This window comes from Mytilus edulis, chromosome 10 (genome assembly GCF_963676685.1).
Source record: "Mytilus edulis chromosome 10, xbMytEdul2.2, whole genome shotgun sequence".
Lineage (NCBI taxonomy): Eukaryota > Metazoa > Mollusca > Bivalvia > Mytilida > Mytilidae > Mytilus > Mytilus edulis.
Genome location: NC_092353.1, coordinates 34,806,623 through 34,822,963, shown reverse-complemented (window position 1 = coordinate 34,822,963; position 16,341 = coordinate 34,806,623). Strand labels below are relative to the sequence as shown.

General features: G+C 32.0%; 2 protein-coding genes across 2 annotated transcripts in view; both read left to right on the top strand.

Annotated features, from left to right (window-relative positions):
* LOC139491009 (uncharacterized) overlaps nucleotides 1-16,341 on the top strand; it is a 335,932-nt gene that overhangs the window by 284,873 nt on the left and 34,718 nt on the right. The gene's annotated exons all lie outside the window — the stretch shown is intronic.
* LOC139492722 (uncharacterized) overlaps nucleotides 2,326-16,341 on the top strand; it is a 108,939-nt gene continuing 94,923 nt past the window's right edge. Inside the window, exon 1 of the mRNA XM_071280875.1 lies at nucleotides 2,326-2,708. The gene's annotated coding sequence lies outside the window, so the exon portion shown is untranslated. The remainder of the gene's footprint in view (nucleotides 2,709-16,341) is intronic.

Genomic DNA, 16,341 nt, shown 5'->3' with positions numbered 1-16,341 from the left:
AACCAAACCTTTTAAAATTTTAATATGTTGTTACTGACAACAAAATGGAGGTCAAGTTCAATAATGACGATTTTGACTTTTACTGTTCAGGAGTTACGGTTCTTGAAAGTTTAAAAATTGTTGTGTCCGTGCATTTACTCATGAACCGTTCAACCAAACCTTTTAAAATTTCCTATTAGGAGTTTTGGTCCTTGTAATATTGATAAATGCCAGAACACAAATAAATGTTAAAGAATCCAGTTTACTGTCATTTTGACAGCTCTTGTTATTTAAATTAAACAATATCATTTCTCATGCTTATCTGAAAAACTCATCCTGATTGTGCATGAAATATTTGTCACTGGACATATAGCATACAACAATCAATCAACCATGTACTAAAAAGACTGGTCAGGTTGTTGTCGCTTTGACACATTCCCCATTTCCTTTCTCAATTTCATCATCCTCAATGTGCATGAAATAGTTGTCACTGGACATAAAGCATACAACAATCAATCAGCCATAGGTTTAAGACTTATCTTGAACTTGCATTTAATATTTGTCGCTGGACATAAAGCAAACAACAATCAATCAGCAATGGATTTAAAAGTTACAACTAACATTTTTCACCAAATGTTACTTATGATATCACCAAGTTTTTAATTGAATTGGAAACACCATCTATTTACACTATAGGGAACTGATTTCCTTAAATAACACCTGATTATATGACTGGTTTTGCCGGTGTAGTTTGTGTTGCTTAATCTTTAGCTTAAACTTTTTCTGTGGAATGTTGTCTTGTCTTGTAAGTACATGAGAAAAAAGTACAAATACAAAAAAAATATCTTTAAGTTTTATACAGTGGCTTCAAAATAAATAGGGAGAGGTTGTTATAAGGCACAGTATGCACCAATGATTCGATTGCAGTGACATTGACTTTTTACCTTGTGAATTTCAAATTGATAGGGGCACTTAAATTTTTTTTTTTTTGGTGATAATAAGCAAACCAATTGGATTTAGAGATGACATATAAAAACCCAAAATTTTATCCAAATTTCATTATAAAGCTATCAATTGTATTATAGTTTCCTGTGTACAACTGAAATATTCAAATTTAGAGAAGGACCATAACGGTTTTAAAATTATATTAGATTGAATTAAGTCAGTTCTTTGAGGTGAATTTTGTCAGCATAGTAAGAGTATTGAAGAAAAGGTGTCATCAGCATATAATATATGTCTATTAAGTGTTATTTTATATTATATATATATTGTTAGTTTTAATCATGTTTGTCATACATTGTGATTCCTAGCAATATAGGAACAAGTCGGCTGTAAAAAGGGCAAAGTTGGTGCCAATCGGGATACACTTAACCTGTCGATAAACGGCTGCATTGCCGAATAGTATATAAAGTCACTGAGAAAATCGACAGCTGCTTTCATCTCATTAGATTTCCAGAAACCACAGAAGAAGGCTTGGATGGAGAGTTGTCTCATACCACATCTGCTTATTTCTATTTATATTAGACACCGAAAATGAATTTGTATCAGATTATTCAATTGCCAATTTCATTAATTAAAAAATTCTGTTTGTTAAAATTTTGTTAAAGTGTTACTTCAAATGTAGTAAATAGAGTTTAAAAATAATATTCTTCTTTCCTTTGGGGACCTCAAAAATGTGTTTGACCGATCCGTACCGCAAATGACTTAGTAGGCGATCTTAATGATAAGACATGTATTTATCTCTGTTAATGAAACAGTGAAGAATATTGGTTACAATTTTTATTCTAAATAGAAAATAAATCCGCTATAAAATATCATTAAAACTAACTTTATCTAAAAGGAAAGAATAGGTTTAATAGTATAACACTTTATAAAGTCGCTATGCCTGAGGAAAATTCAAACTTAATGATTTCATTAACTGGGAGCGTATACACTGGCTGCTTTGCGAATTGCTCTTTCGTGAACTCATAGTCCACCATCAGTCACGGACAAATTTTCTGTAAGTTCTTAATTGTTTTGCAGATAGATGAGTCTTCATTTTTGCGTTGCATACGTTTTTTATTTCAATTATTCGTTATTTTTCCATGCATTCGTTACTTTTGCTTATGACAGCAACAGTTTCCATCAAATATTCACTAAATATAAGTTTTATAGGAAGATAACTGTGGCAACTGTACAATGGAGTGAAAGTATTCCAAACCAGCTATTTAAATGAGCATTGATCTGTATAGGAAGTTACTTAAGCCCTCCTGTTCGTATGTTCAATGAATTATTAAGAAATAAACATCCAGGTTTAGTTCAGGATATAGTGTAAATATTTAAATAGATTTACACTTTGTCAAGCTTATAGTTTAGTTTTTGTCATTTAAATAGTCTCAGTTGACTTGCTTTAGGGGTACACAATACTAGTTCTGTATAATACTGGGTGTGTATTCGTTAATTCAGGCGAAATTTAATGAATGCAGATGTAGATAAAAATAAGGATGTGTCATTTAATGTAACAATAATTGGAATTTTTATCTTTTGTTTGTGATATCATTCGGAGGTGGATGTATTTTTTCAAGAAAGATCACACGTGTTTTTAGATGAGTCGTGAAATTTAAATGTCTATATTTATCATAACGAAAGCTTTGTAATTAGTATTCTATGGAAGTTTGAAACGTACATAATTACTGTATAATTAATTATTATAAATGAAAAGGACATAAAATAAACTTCACCTGCTCAAGGTAAGTGAAATAATATTGTTTTTAATTCAAAACTTTATACACAAAATATCAATATTATGATAAAAGGAATTATTTTATATTTATTTATGAAATGCACATTTATATAATCAATGAATGTGGAGTTAGGTTTCTCCATCGTTTTGTATGCATGATTCAGCAGTATATTAATTTGAAAACAGTTCCATAAGCAAAACAACATTTAGATTGTTTAAATGAACAACCCAAAGAAGAATTTTCCCCTAGGCCACGAAAAAGGTGTAAACGTGAATTCTTCCTTAGCTCTGCAGCTTTTAAGCCTATAGTGTTTGCCTTTTGTAATGTTGCTTTATGTTGGGACGCATTGGCAAAATCGTGTGTTCAAAGTATACTCTGATAGAAGTGTTCGTCCCAATTTCCATTTCTATGCAACTATATCAATGACAAGGAATAAACCGTTCAATTGGAATTATTTCCTACTCCACTACTGTAGCCAATTATATAAGGAAATAGTTTGCATTGGAAAAAGAAATACCTAGTTCACAAGCCTATTAATCATGGCTTTTAATTACAAATGCTATTGTATATAAACACAAAAACATATCGACTTTTAATATTTTAATAAAACAAAGTCAATAGAACAACAAAAACTAAGCACAATGTTTCTATAAACTAATAAATGTTTAATGACTAAGCAGCCTGTTGTAAAAACCCACTTTTATTTTGTACTTTTGATTTTCTACTTGGTATCTTCTGGATCTGATTGTCAAATAAATATTCTACTTGAAAAGTTTACCTTTTGTTATATTAAACTTTCAATTTCTCGTTTACAAATACCACGACGTACTTTATCTTAGTCAAACCTGTTGGTCAGTCAAAATGGATTAAGTATATAATATAGGGTTATCAGACTATGATTGGAAGGCGCGGTTCTCCCGTTGTTTGAATGATTTAAATGGGTTTCAAACTTCCACCTGAAATTTACAGGTGATTTGAAAGATGAAATGTTTCTCACAAATTCAAATATGTGAAATTAATTACTAGTAACTGATTATATGTACTAGTTTAAGGGCAATGTTATGTCAAGGTCATATGATCAACGCAGGTACATTCAACCAGAGACATACAAATTGTATTATACAATGTATATCCAGCCATTTTTAAAAAGGGGTTCCCAACCCAAGATAAAAGAGGGGTACAACGATATGTCCCCATTCAAATACATTGTTTGCAAAAAACGGGGATTTTAACCCCTGGATTCGCCACCGGGACACGCCATACACTTCAAAAATGATATCAACTTTGAAAATGTAAACTCTTAGTCCAGGCGTATATGGAGTTTATGGTAATGCGCCTTTCTGACTTGACAATCGGACCGTGACAAAAAAACTAAACTATATCATACAAACTTTTCACCAAAATGTGTTATACGAACATATATATATATCGCACTGAATGTCGAACAATTTAATTAATGGGTGGGTGGTGGGTGTGGACTGTTCTGTCAGCAAATTTTAGTAAGAATATTAGTTATGACATTTATTTAATTATGCAAAACTACAGGTTTTCACAATAAAATGTAAGATAGATTTTAATAATTATGTCTTGAGGGGAAAAAAGGCATGTACTTTGACGTGTAATTTACATAAATAATTTCCTTGTTTTTTAAAGTGAAAAAAATGTTGTAAGTAAGGAAGTGTTAGGACTGTTTTAATTCAAAAGATTAAACGAAGTAGCCACGACAAGCATAAAAATGAGAGAGCAGATGAATGTATGATTTTCGGTTATTAAAATTCAATGTTTAATGATTTTTAAGGACGTATGCTTTTTATTTCCTTCAAGTCACAATGTTTTTCTTTCATTGTTAAATATTATGAAACTTGAATAAACAATTCGCAGGTGGCACAAACGATTATATTTAAAGAATTTTAAATATTGAATATGTTCCGTGCACAAAAATAAATAAAAAATAAAAGTTACATCATCGATGACAGGACCGCTTGAATGATTTTGAGATTTATTTTTAATATATGCTAATTTCTGTACACTCAAGTGTACTTTTTTTATAAACGTGGACATAGTTTTACATTCATTTACAGTTATAATACCGGTATTCAGTGACTTGTGTAGGCTCATTTATCTTCAAAAATGCTTGCTTTCTGTGTCTTTGTGAAGAGAGAGAGAGGTGTATTTTACTTTATGTGACATAATGTGAATAATTTTTTCTTCGGTACGAAAAAGAGGTTTGAAAAAAACATCTAAAACACAATTTGTATTTATGATTAACTATTTCAATAGTTTGTAAAGTATCCCCGTTTAATCTCCTTTTTCTTGTCAAGCAGTAAAAAAAACACGAACTATCAAAATTCAGGATGCTCTTATATTTTTATAGAGAGTAACTTTGATTTTGCTACGTTCAAACGCGTCGATTCTTTTTTTAATTCGTACATTTATGCGTATTTATTCATATACACAAAACTTTGTAACAGAACCCCATTCTTAAGTCAGAGGCAACACTTATCGCTTGACCGGTCAACTCAAGATTTGATTGAACGATTTCAATCTATAAAATTTGAAGACGTAAAATCTTAAAAGCTGTGAAAAATGTTATTCAAACCTAGTAATTTTCACATCGTTGATAGTTGTTGGGTAGTGAATGAATCCTTTTCATTGAATATCTTCCATTCAGGTTGTCACTATTGGACGGACATGAACGTATCATATAACCTTTTAACTTCCTCAAATTCCTATCTTTATGTTAACAGTTGAAACATAGTATAGGCGTTCACTGATGAACAAATTGATTCTTTATGTTAAATCTCAAAGGTTCAAGCCTGAGTTTTGTATATATAAATAAAGTAGTTACTGCCGGTTATATATACACTCAACTTTCAAGTTTAGAAGTTTATTATTTGTGCATGGTTTGTACTGTCTTTCGACAGTAAATCTGTGAACAGTATATCTAACAATATATATGTTCCTGAGTAAATGTAGGCAGTCATTTTAGAATTTTAGAAAGACATGACAGGTCGCGATGTTGGTCTCCTTTATACATACGATTGGCAAGGTTTCATGTGTTTTGTTAACTGTGATAAGTGACATTTTACCCCCAATACATACGTGACCTCTTTGTATGGGTGCGTAAACTGTAAACAGAATGGCAAAATACTTTAATTGTTAATGGTTAAATGATCTCTTATATGCATTGTTATACATGTGTAAAGGTTCGGCAAAAAAATCTTCTTAATGAACAAAACAAAAGGAGAAAAAAACTAGTAATAAAAGAAAGAAGCAATAGTTCGTGTAATCTTAAAACTGTGTGATATGCCCAGCCATTTCTTAAGTTAAAGTATGGGATCTGAAAAACCATCCTAATCTATTGCTATATATGTTACATGAACCACTACTGTAGAATGAATCTCAATAAGGCGAATTTTCGTATAGTGATCCTTAACCGACGGTATTAATCGGTGTCATAAAAGAAATATCATTGAGAGGATTGAGAAGGGAAAAAGAATAAAGAATCATATAATAACTTTGTAATAAGAAGTCTTCTATATAAAGCATGAGTTGGAATCCAGGCGAAGAAGAACAATCCGAAAGTTTGCAGATTTAACATTGATGTGCTAATACTTAGAGTAATTTTATATGACTAAGATTACTTTGTTACATTCAGTTTCGCCATCTGTATCCTTTTTAAATAATTAAATGCATCAGTGAAGTTCCAATCAGTTTATATACATGTAGATACAATTTGCGTGTTACAAAAAAGAGGGAGGGAGAGATTCGGCTTAGGAAAACATTGCGTTAGAACTATATATGTATATTTTCTGAAATGTGTGGCATCTCGAATATCCGATGTTCTTTTTGTCAGATAAGAGTAAAGTTGTGACATAACGAAACCGTAAATTACTCATCTGTAAATCTTATATTTCACAATTTCACGCTTTTAATTTCACAAACAAGTAGTTTCAAATGAAAAACTTTCAATCTGAAATGTATTATTCGTGTGTAATTGTACGTATTTGTTTAAATTAACGTGAGAGGTCGTATTACAGGGCTACTGAAGTAATACAGGAAAGAAAAATAAGGATAGTTATATCTGGTATGCTTCCTTATCTATATGACTCAAAATTGTTCTGAAATGCGTTTTGGTTTTAGTTGAAATATTCCTTTCATATAACCGAAACCAAACCAAAACAGGTCATACTCATAGTATACATATTTTTATGTTGTTAAACATGTTAAAGAAGGAAGCAAGTCAATGGAAAATGCGATTAATTAATTATTTCAAGTTTTAAAAGTAGTGTAATAATTTAATACTTTGTTAATTTTATCATTATTATTTACCTGTTATTATATTATTCACATATGTGATAGCTATTCACACTTGAAACATGTAATCTGGAATATTAATTTAAAAGCGAAATTGTTTTCTGTCTACGAGACAAGGCAGATTTCAGAGTATCCCAGAAGAAAGGACACACCTATTTATTCCGATTCAAATTTCATAGTACAAGACTTTGCTTCATGCATTTATCAGATCTGTTTTCTATATCCTTCAGTTGTTCAAAGATTCTGGTTAAATTGCTAGTCACAACTGAAGTAGCTCTTTAGTCGATCACAATGCAGCATGAGCGTTGATCAATTATTTTAGTATATAAAATCAATTGGTTACATTTTTAAGTTAAGTTAGACAAGACACCTTCTTCTTCTTTTCTGTAACTTCCCCCTTCTATAATGAGGAGCACATCCAATAAGGATTTAAAACAGTTTATGGCTTACATACACGGGCACACTATTGTTATTATAAATCATCAATAGGGCTTATATTACACCCTACATATAAGTGTATAGTTATAGTAAATTTTCACTAAGGAAAATATAACTTTATAAATTTAACATCTAAGTTCTAAAACGATATAATTTTGTATAAATACGACGCGAAATTAAATGTACGACGTTTCACAAAATAATAAAAGCCTGCCGTATGCAGATAACACAAAATAACCAGAATATAGCGAAATAGTGGAACAACGAAAGACGTCAATTTTTCCTGTTCAGAAAAAAAACCCATTGCATAATAAAAATTTCCGAGGCTATTTTTCGTCAATATCATTTCTAATTCGAAATATATGCAAGAAAAACAAACGTATAGCAATTCTTTTAATGTATGAAGAAGGTGTTGTGTGGTTATGCAAATTTTTGTTATTTATTTCTCGTTATAATTTGTAATGTACTAATTTTTAAAGAAAGTACAATGTAGGTGACTGTAGAGATATCAAAATGTCACACATTTATATCTGTCTTATTACAAGCTAATATATTAACAAGAGATTGCTTTGGATTTAATTTAATCTCTCTTGTCAGATGGTTGTAATACATTCTTTTAATATTAAGAATTGGATATTTCTCTCATGGTTCGGTCGTGGTGTTGCCCTGGTTTAAAAATCAGATTGAAAAATCTCGAGTAGGAAATTTAGCGTTTAATCATGGTATATCACAGTTTAGGTCAAAATATACGAATCATTATTATATCTGTTATATATCTGTATATCCTTTATTCCGGCTTCCAGTTTCTCTAGATTTCGTATAGATGGATATAGTCCTGTTCTGTTGTATATTTAAACATGTATCTCAAGTCAGTGGCGAGTTATCAATTCAATGCATATATCGATAATGTAAATTCAAATATCATTGTGTGCCATTGTTTTTTGACTGTCATTCCAAGAAAATGCAAATCTTTTTTTTTTACCTTATTTCCTGTACACTTATAAAAATAAGGAGACTTCTATATACAATGGAAAACAGTTTGATCTTTCGTCAATTTGAACGGCACTAAAAAAAAATTGTCATACTTTCGAGTTGTCTATGTGTGCATGTAGGGGGGTACTAGTCACGGTCAACCACACAACCAACTCATTCACATGTATTTAAATGAAAAGCCTGTCAACATGTCAAATGCAATGCATAAATGCATAATGGCCTGTTTCCAAAACGTACTTGACTTATGACAAATATGGCAAATAAGTACTAAATGTTAATTCTAATAATACTTTCGTTAGATGTAGACAGCAGAATACTGGCTTTAAACACGTAATTTTTGATTTAGAGCCCTTTCTCGTATTAACTTTAAATACGTGAACTAATCGTTTGGATCTTCGAAATTTGGACCAATTCGAAAAAGGGATTTAAAGTACCTAGGCTGACTTTCACTAAAAGATAATCTCGAGACTTTTAGATAAGTAGGCTAGACTATTGTTTGGATCATTGATCTTTAGAATAAATTAAAAGAGAATTATAACTACGAGCAACATTAAATCAAAAGGTTTTTTTACAAGTATAGTTGTGTTCATCCGTGTTCCACCGCGCAAGCTACATGTTCGCGTAGTGGTTCAAAAAAATAAACCATGAGTGCACTTCCTGTGACGTTTTTTGTTTAATTAATACCAGTACTTTTTTTATTTTAATTTGCATTAATTACATAAGGAATTTTCCCTCAATAGTATCGCAATAACCTATTGTCGAATAGAAGATACTATTTTATCAATTCGTCCACATTCTACCCTATGTATACTTATTTTGTTTAGGGAGCAGCTGGAGCGCGTCTGAATGTGCGGGATTTTCTCGCTGTGTTGAAGATCCTTAAAGTTTGGTGGCCTTCATCTGTTTTCTGCTCTTTGGTCGGCTTGTTGTCTTTGGGACATGTACATACCCAATATCCATTCTTTATATGTAAATACAGATGAAAACATAAGCGTTGGCGCTAATAGTATTGCAATGATTGTGATGTCGGTTTGTTAGTTGGTCTAATAGACACCAAGGTTAACGGCGACATTTTATTTAGGAAAATATGGTATTGACTAACAAAGTATGATGTGGATCTAAAATAGAACAATTCCTATATTTGATCCAGTCGCGATGTAACTGTAAATAATTAGATAAATCAAACCTAACATTTCGAATATGGTTAAATGTTATTAAGCCATCCCTCCGAATATTTTTAGTGAAAAAGGCACCCCATGATGAAGTGAAGTGTTTTGTTTGTTTATTTTCCTTCTCTGAGCAACCGAAAATTAAGAATAAATAACCATTACTGCTCTAATTATGGACCTTAATGGACTACATGACAATAAGATGTCATAACTTACAGTACGGCCAACTTGGGATGATCGTGGAAGTGTTCGGTATACATTGTACTAGCATGGGTTGATTAAGGCTTAAGAGATTAAGAAAGCTTTGCCTTTAAAACCATTATAATGAACATTTATATGTTTCTTTGTTACACACAAGAATGAAGAAAGTCCTTGAAAATCAATTATGCATATACTTAAAAATATCCCATATACAATAATCGTAAACCATTGGAGAGTTTGTTATTATAAATAGAATTCACGGACAGTTGAATGGTAAACCTAAATTTGTTAGTTTGATGTACAGATAGACGAGTAGCTATAGATGAAATGTTGCGAGCCTGTCACATCATTTAACACTTTACCAGACTAGCTCTTTTGTGAAAGCTGACACTGAAATATATGAGACTTATTACTTTTTTTATCCCCCCCCCCCAAATTGATTTTAAACATGCAACCCTTTTAACAAACTGTATCCTTCTGTAAATGCATTTATAATTCAACGTTCCATTAACAAGCACTGAACAAAGTTACCTCTATATCTAACGAGATGTTCTGCTCCAATTGTGCTGTTTACAATAGGACGTTTCTCTTTTTATGGATTTGGCTTTCCTTATTTCTTTCTGAGCGTACCGTACCAAATGCAGATAATGCCAGAAAAAAATGTGCATGTGCAAGGGATAAACTTATCAGTACATGGGGGTACCATTCAACGTAAATGAACGGGATTGAAATAACATATTTGCGGTCCGACTTAATAGTATGCATGCTGTTGTTCGAAAACTAATAGATGCAATTTCCCCTTGAAATAGTATGCCATAAAAGAGTTTGAAATTTGACACTCATCAATTATTTGTACAATAGATATGTCTGCATGTTTGAAATGTGGTTCATAGTGAACATTGCATCGTAAGCACTCTTGCAGCAAAGTTATACGTTTTACTGAACGGATAAATAGTTTCTCTGACGTTGATTCTCTACAAGTACTGCAGATCAAATTGAATTATTTCTAGACGGACATATGTATGAGTGACCATGACGTATATGGTATAGGTTTATATATTTATTTACAATATTAAATATTAGATAACATACATAAATGGCCAGTTATGAATCACTCTTTAAGGACATTACCATACATATGATAATCCGCGAGGTTCAACTGGCGATCATAAAAAGCCACGTCTGTGACTGGATCTCTCGGCGAGAATTATAACCAATGCGTATTTATTACATTTCAAATCTAGGTACGCCAAATCTCCAGGCATTGTATCCACACCTCTTAGATATTCTCACGACAAAATATACAGGAAATAATTTGTATATATTTAAGGTTATCAGTAGTTTTATCTGAGATGATACATAACAAAAAGATCTGGTAACATCACGTTTATTGTTTGTGTTGTTATGTATGACCCTTGCTTTAGTGGAATTTTAATCTGTTAAATATACCTAGAAATCTCTTTATTATGTATATAAATTGCCATGATACTTTACGCGATTACATGCTGCTGAATAACATACTCTATTCTACACAACAAAACGCTTCCTAATTTTCATCGTGATAATTTAAGAATTAGCTAGGTTGAAGTGAGAGGGGAGTATACAGTAACGATACCATATATTGGTAATTTTATCCATATACGTTTGTTTTGGATAACAATTCAATGTGGAAATTCTAGCGTGTCGTATTTTTTGTTGTTGTCAATTGCCAGATATATCCACGGAAATATCATTTCCAGCGTGATACCCTCACTTCTTTCACTTTTAAAGCAATGGGAGTGCTTCCTATAACTGATACATGTAATATCAGAAGTCCATTCCAAGAGTCTAGTAATGGACTTCTGGTAATTTCCATGTAATTGACCCGCTTTAACTCGACTGGCTGTAGACTGGTGTACTACATTGTAAACATGCTCTCAATCTGAGCCCCGCTTTTTTGGACGATCAATGCATTTGAATTGGGTCATATGGTTGGTACCCCCTTTTTTATCCTGGGTTGGGACCCCCCCCCCCCCCCTTTTTTTTTTTTGAAATTGCTGGATCCGCCAATTTTGAAACACTGATATCTTGTGCAATTTGCAGTCTATACTGCTCTATAAAAATTATTTTACTACAAATGTTCATGTGTTTTAAAGGTGGATTGGCTTATGCAACATTGAATCACTTAATATCTTATTAGAAAGTGTTTTTTATCTTGTTAGAATGAGTACAACCAGAGACATTTGATACAATGGTTCTGTTAATAAAACATTTTATTATCTCAATAGTACATTGTTTGCTCGTACTATCCGGTTTCAAAAGATGAATGTATTGTTAAAATGCAAAGTTAATGATCGATAAGTTATGCTCTTTGTTATACATTACACAGATAAAGAGAAAACAAATCGTATGTGAAAGTTATGGATTTCAAAACCTGTTTAATGTGATTTATGCAAATTTCATATGGTAATGTATATTAAACATTTATGATGAATGTAAAGATATCTTAAAATCAAAACATAAATAATCATAAACAGTTTCATTGTCAGTGAGGCAAATAAACTTTGTAAATAAAAGTACACTCATCTTACATGTCTTATGCAGCCTTGTTTGTTGTACAATCGACAATACTTATTATAGCCTAAATAGGTGCAGGCACCTGTGAACTTTAATAGGTTGAAATTACAATAGTCAACATATATTAAGAAAAAAAAGTTAGATAGCTCAGGAAAAAAAAACAGATTAACCCCAACCTCGTGTTCATGTGCCTTTTAAAAGCCAAGGAAAGCTTCTAGAATAGAGCAGTTATGGGTGAAAATGTTCAAGTGAAATTTAGAATTGAAATGAGGAATGTGTCAAAGAGACAAAAACCCGACCAAAGAGCAGAACACAGCAGAAGGCCACCATTAGGTCTTCAATACATCGAGAAAATTCTGCACCCATAGGAGTGCTACAGCTGGCCCCTAAACAAAATATGTACTAGTTCAGTGATAATGGACGTCATACTAAACTCCGAAATATATTAAAGAAACTAAAAACTTAAAGTGGAAACATTTGCTGCAGTTATGTTTCTTTGGATATTATGACAAAACTGTTGTTCGAAGGATATGTTGTAAACTTTATCTATAAAATGATATAAACTTTGTGTGAGGTTAATATTTTTAGTATTGCAAGAATTGACGTTTAACGATTTTAAATACAATTTGACCATAAAATGGGTGTTCAAGATTTCACCTGAGTATTTTATTGCACTATAGAGTACATTTTGCCATTTTTTACCTTGGGTGCAAAGATAGTCATTCAAATATAGTGAAGACAACCCGATAACATACTTTACCACATACATTCCTATAAAAATTTCTTGTGAAATATTGTCCACTGGACATCTTTTCATTGACAATGTATATTTAAATGTGTCCGGTTGTGTGAAAAAGTGTCCATTCAATCGGACGTAATTTCATGATACAATACTATTGAATTCGCAAAAACACACCAAAGAAAGGATCGAAATGTGTTACATCAGATACGTCAGCATAAGTTGCTTTCAAATCTTTAGACCATGGAAAACTGAAAATGCGTAAAAAGCTGGGCCATATACAGCTTAAGCAATCTACTACCATGATTACAGAAAATGAATACTAGTATATCCTTTGGCAACAACTGGGTTGGTGATACACTCGGGGATGAAACTCCAATCAGTAGTGGCATCGACCCAAATATTATAAAAACTTAATAATGATGCCAGACAGGCGAGCATTTCGTCTGCATACCACTCATCAGTGGCGTTAGAATCAAACTGTTCAAAGCCAAATCATATATTACGAAGTAATTAAAATAGAACGCTGAAATAAGTGGGGACAAAATTCTTGTTAGATGTGTCTATTTGATGTCCAAATTTTACATTTAACCCCTAAATAGCTAATGTTCGTAGCAAGTTAATTAAACTCTTTATCACCTATGTCACAAATAAAAACTTAAATACAGTCATCGTTTGAATTAAATTAAATTAAAGACATGCTATAAATAAGAATCTTTATATAGAATATCAGCTGTGTTAATAAGATAGATATTATACATTATGTAACAGTAATTAAATACATTAGTGTTTTATGTTTTATGTGGTATGTTTTCTGCATAAAATTAGCCATACGAACTTAGTAAATTGTGTTTATATTTGTTATAACATTTGAATACGTAGAAATAGAAATGGAATGAACATACAAGAGATTGATTGATTGTTTTTTAATTAGCGTCCTGTGAAAAATATTTCATGCATGAGACATGCAGCAAGAGTCAATCGTTCCATAAAACTTTATATTTTCTTTTATTACTTATTTATGATTATAAATGGTCATGGACATAAAAGTAGGATACTGCAGTCATTTAAAAAACAAATCCGTATCCGTATATAAATAGTTATCAAAGGTACAAGGATTATAATTTAGTACGCCAGACGCGCGTTTCGTCTACACAAGACTCATCAGTGACGCTCATATCAAAATATTTACAAAGCCAAACAAGTACAAAATTGAAGAGCACTGAGGATCCAAAATTCCAAAAAATTGTGCCAAATATGGCTAAGGTAAAAACAGTAAAAATCGCATTTAATTCAGTCAAACTGAATGACAAAAGTGTCGATGCCGTTTGGTTTCTTCTGCTATGCATGCATCAGCCTTTGTTCGATTTAAAGTCATATTAAAAGGCAAATGTTAAGACAAACAGACATGGCAAACCAGTTATAATGACAGAAAGCAATAGTGGACATTTATGATCAAGACACTGGAGCTAGTCAATATTTTGTAGGGTAAGATTTAAAGGGATAATATAAACTAAGGAACCAACACATATGTTCGCATGGACGTCACAAATTAGTATATAGTTTCAAATCTAAATTGACTTATTTGGGTCGATTCCATACTGACGATTGGAATTTTTTAATCTATGTTTACCTATCAAATACACATATTTGACAGGAGAACCATTTGACATTAGGTAGTCAAGATTTTGAACTTTCACTTGTATTTATTTTAAAATTTTGTTTTCATTCTTAAATTCTTCCTTTTATAGCTTGATACTCTACTTTTCGTGCAGACCATCTTGCATTTGAAGTTTTGTTCAAATTTATTCACACGTTCAAACTTCTATCTTCCCCACAAATCGTCAAATTTCATACGTAAAATGAAATCTAAGTGTTAAGTAATGGAATTTAAACTGTACGTATTTTGTCAATAAACAACTGTATCTTCAACCATAAAACTGATTTATACAGATAATTCATTCATGACAAATAGTTTTTCATTGGATTTACAATATGAATTTGCATATTTTATCACATCAAAGAATCCATTTGTCATGGCCAGAAGCAAAATAAAAATGAGTGTTTTGAAGGAGATGCATTTAAATCGTCGTCTTTACTTGTTTTCCTTAGTGCAGTCATCCCCTTTTCAAATAAATTATGGCAAATTAAAACGCGTGCGTTTTATTATTTGTAAAATATACCAACGGTTTCATAAATGAAACATCTAAATGGACTTGGTTGTGCCGTCTTTAAGCTGAACTTATCAGTTGCTTTATCTCGGCGAACTAGTTCGTAATTGTCTATTACTAAATAACGAGTAAAACTATGCCTGCACAAAGAGTTACTGTAAGGATAGCTTGTTTAAGTTGCAATAAGCATCACATAATTCCATATTCGCATTCCTCTCAGGCGAACATTTCAGTGAACTACTACACAAGTTTATTTGGACTAAGGACTACCTCCGGGTGCGGGATTTTCTCGCTGCGTTGAAGACCCGTTGGTAGCCTTCAGCTGTTGTCTGCTCTTTGGTTGGGTTGTTGTCACATTGACATATTTTCCATTTCCATTTTCAATTTCATTTTTAGCTCACCTGGCCCGAAGGGCCAAGTGAGCTTATGCCATCACTTGGCGTCCGTCGTCGTCCGTCGTCTGTCGTCGTCCGTCGTCGTAAACTATTTCAAGAATCTTCTCCTCTGAAACTACTAGACCAAATACTTCCAAACTTTAACTGAATGTTCCTTAGGGTATCTAGTTTATAAATTGTATCCGAAGTTTTGATCTATCAACAAACATGGTCGCCATTGCTAAAAATAGAACATAGGGGTCAAATGCAGTTTTTGGCTTATATCTCAAAAACGAAAGCATTTAGAGCAAATCTGACATGGGGTAAAAATGTTCATTAGGTCAAGATCTATCAGCCCTGAAATTTTCAGATGAATCAAACAACCCATTGTTGGGTTGCTGCCACTTAATTGGTAATTTTAAGGAAATTTTGCAGTTTTTGGTCATTATCTTGAATATTATTATAGATAAAGATAAACTGTAAACAGCAAAAATGATCAGCAAAGTAAGATCTACAAATAAGTTAATATGACCAAAATTGTCAATTGACCCCTTAAGGGGTTATTGTCCTTTAATGACAATTTTTCACAATTTGTTCATCATATTTGCTAACTTTAAAAAATCTTCTCCTCTAAAACTACTCAACCAAATTCAACCAAACTTCAACTGAATGATCAGTAGG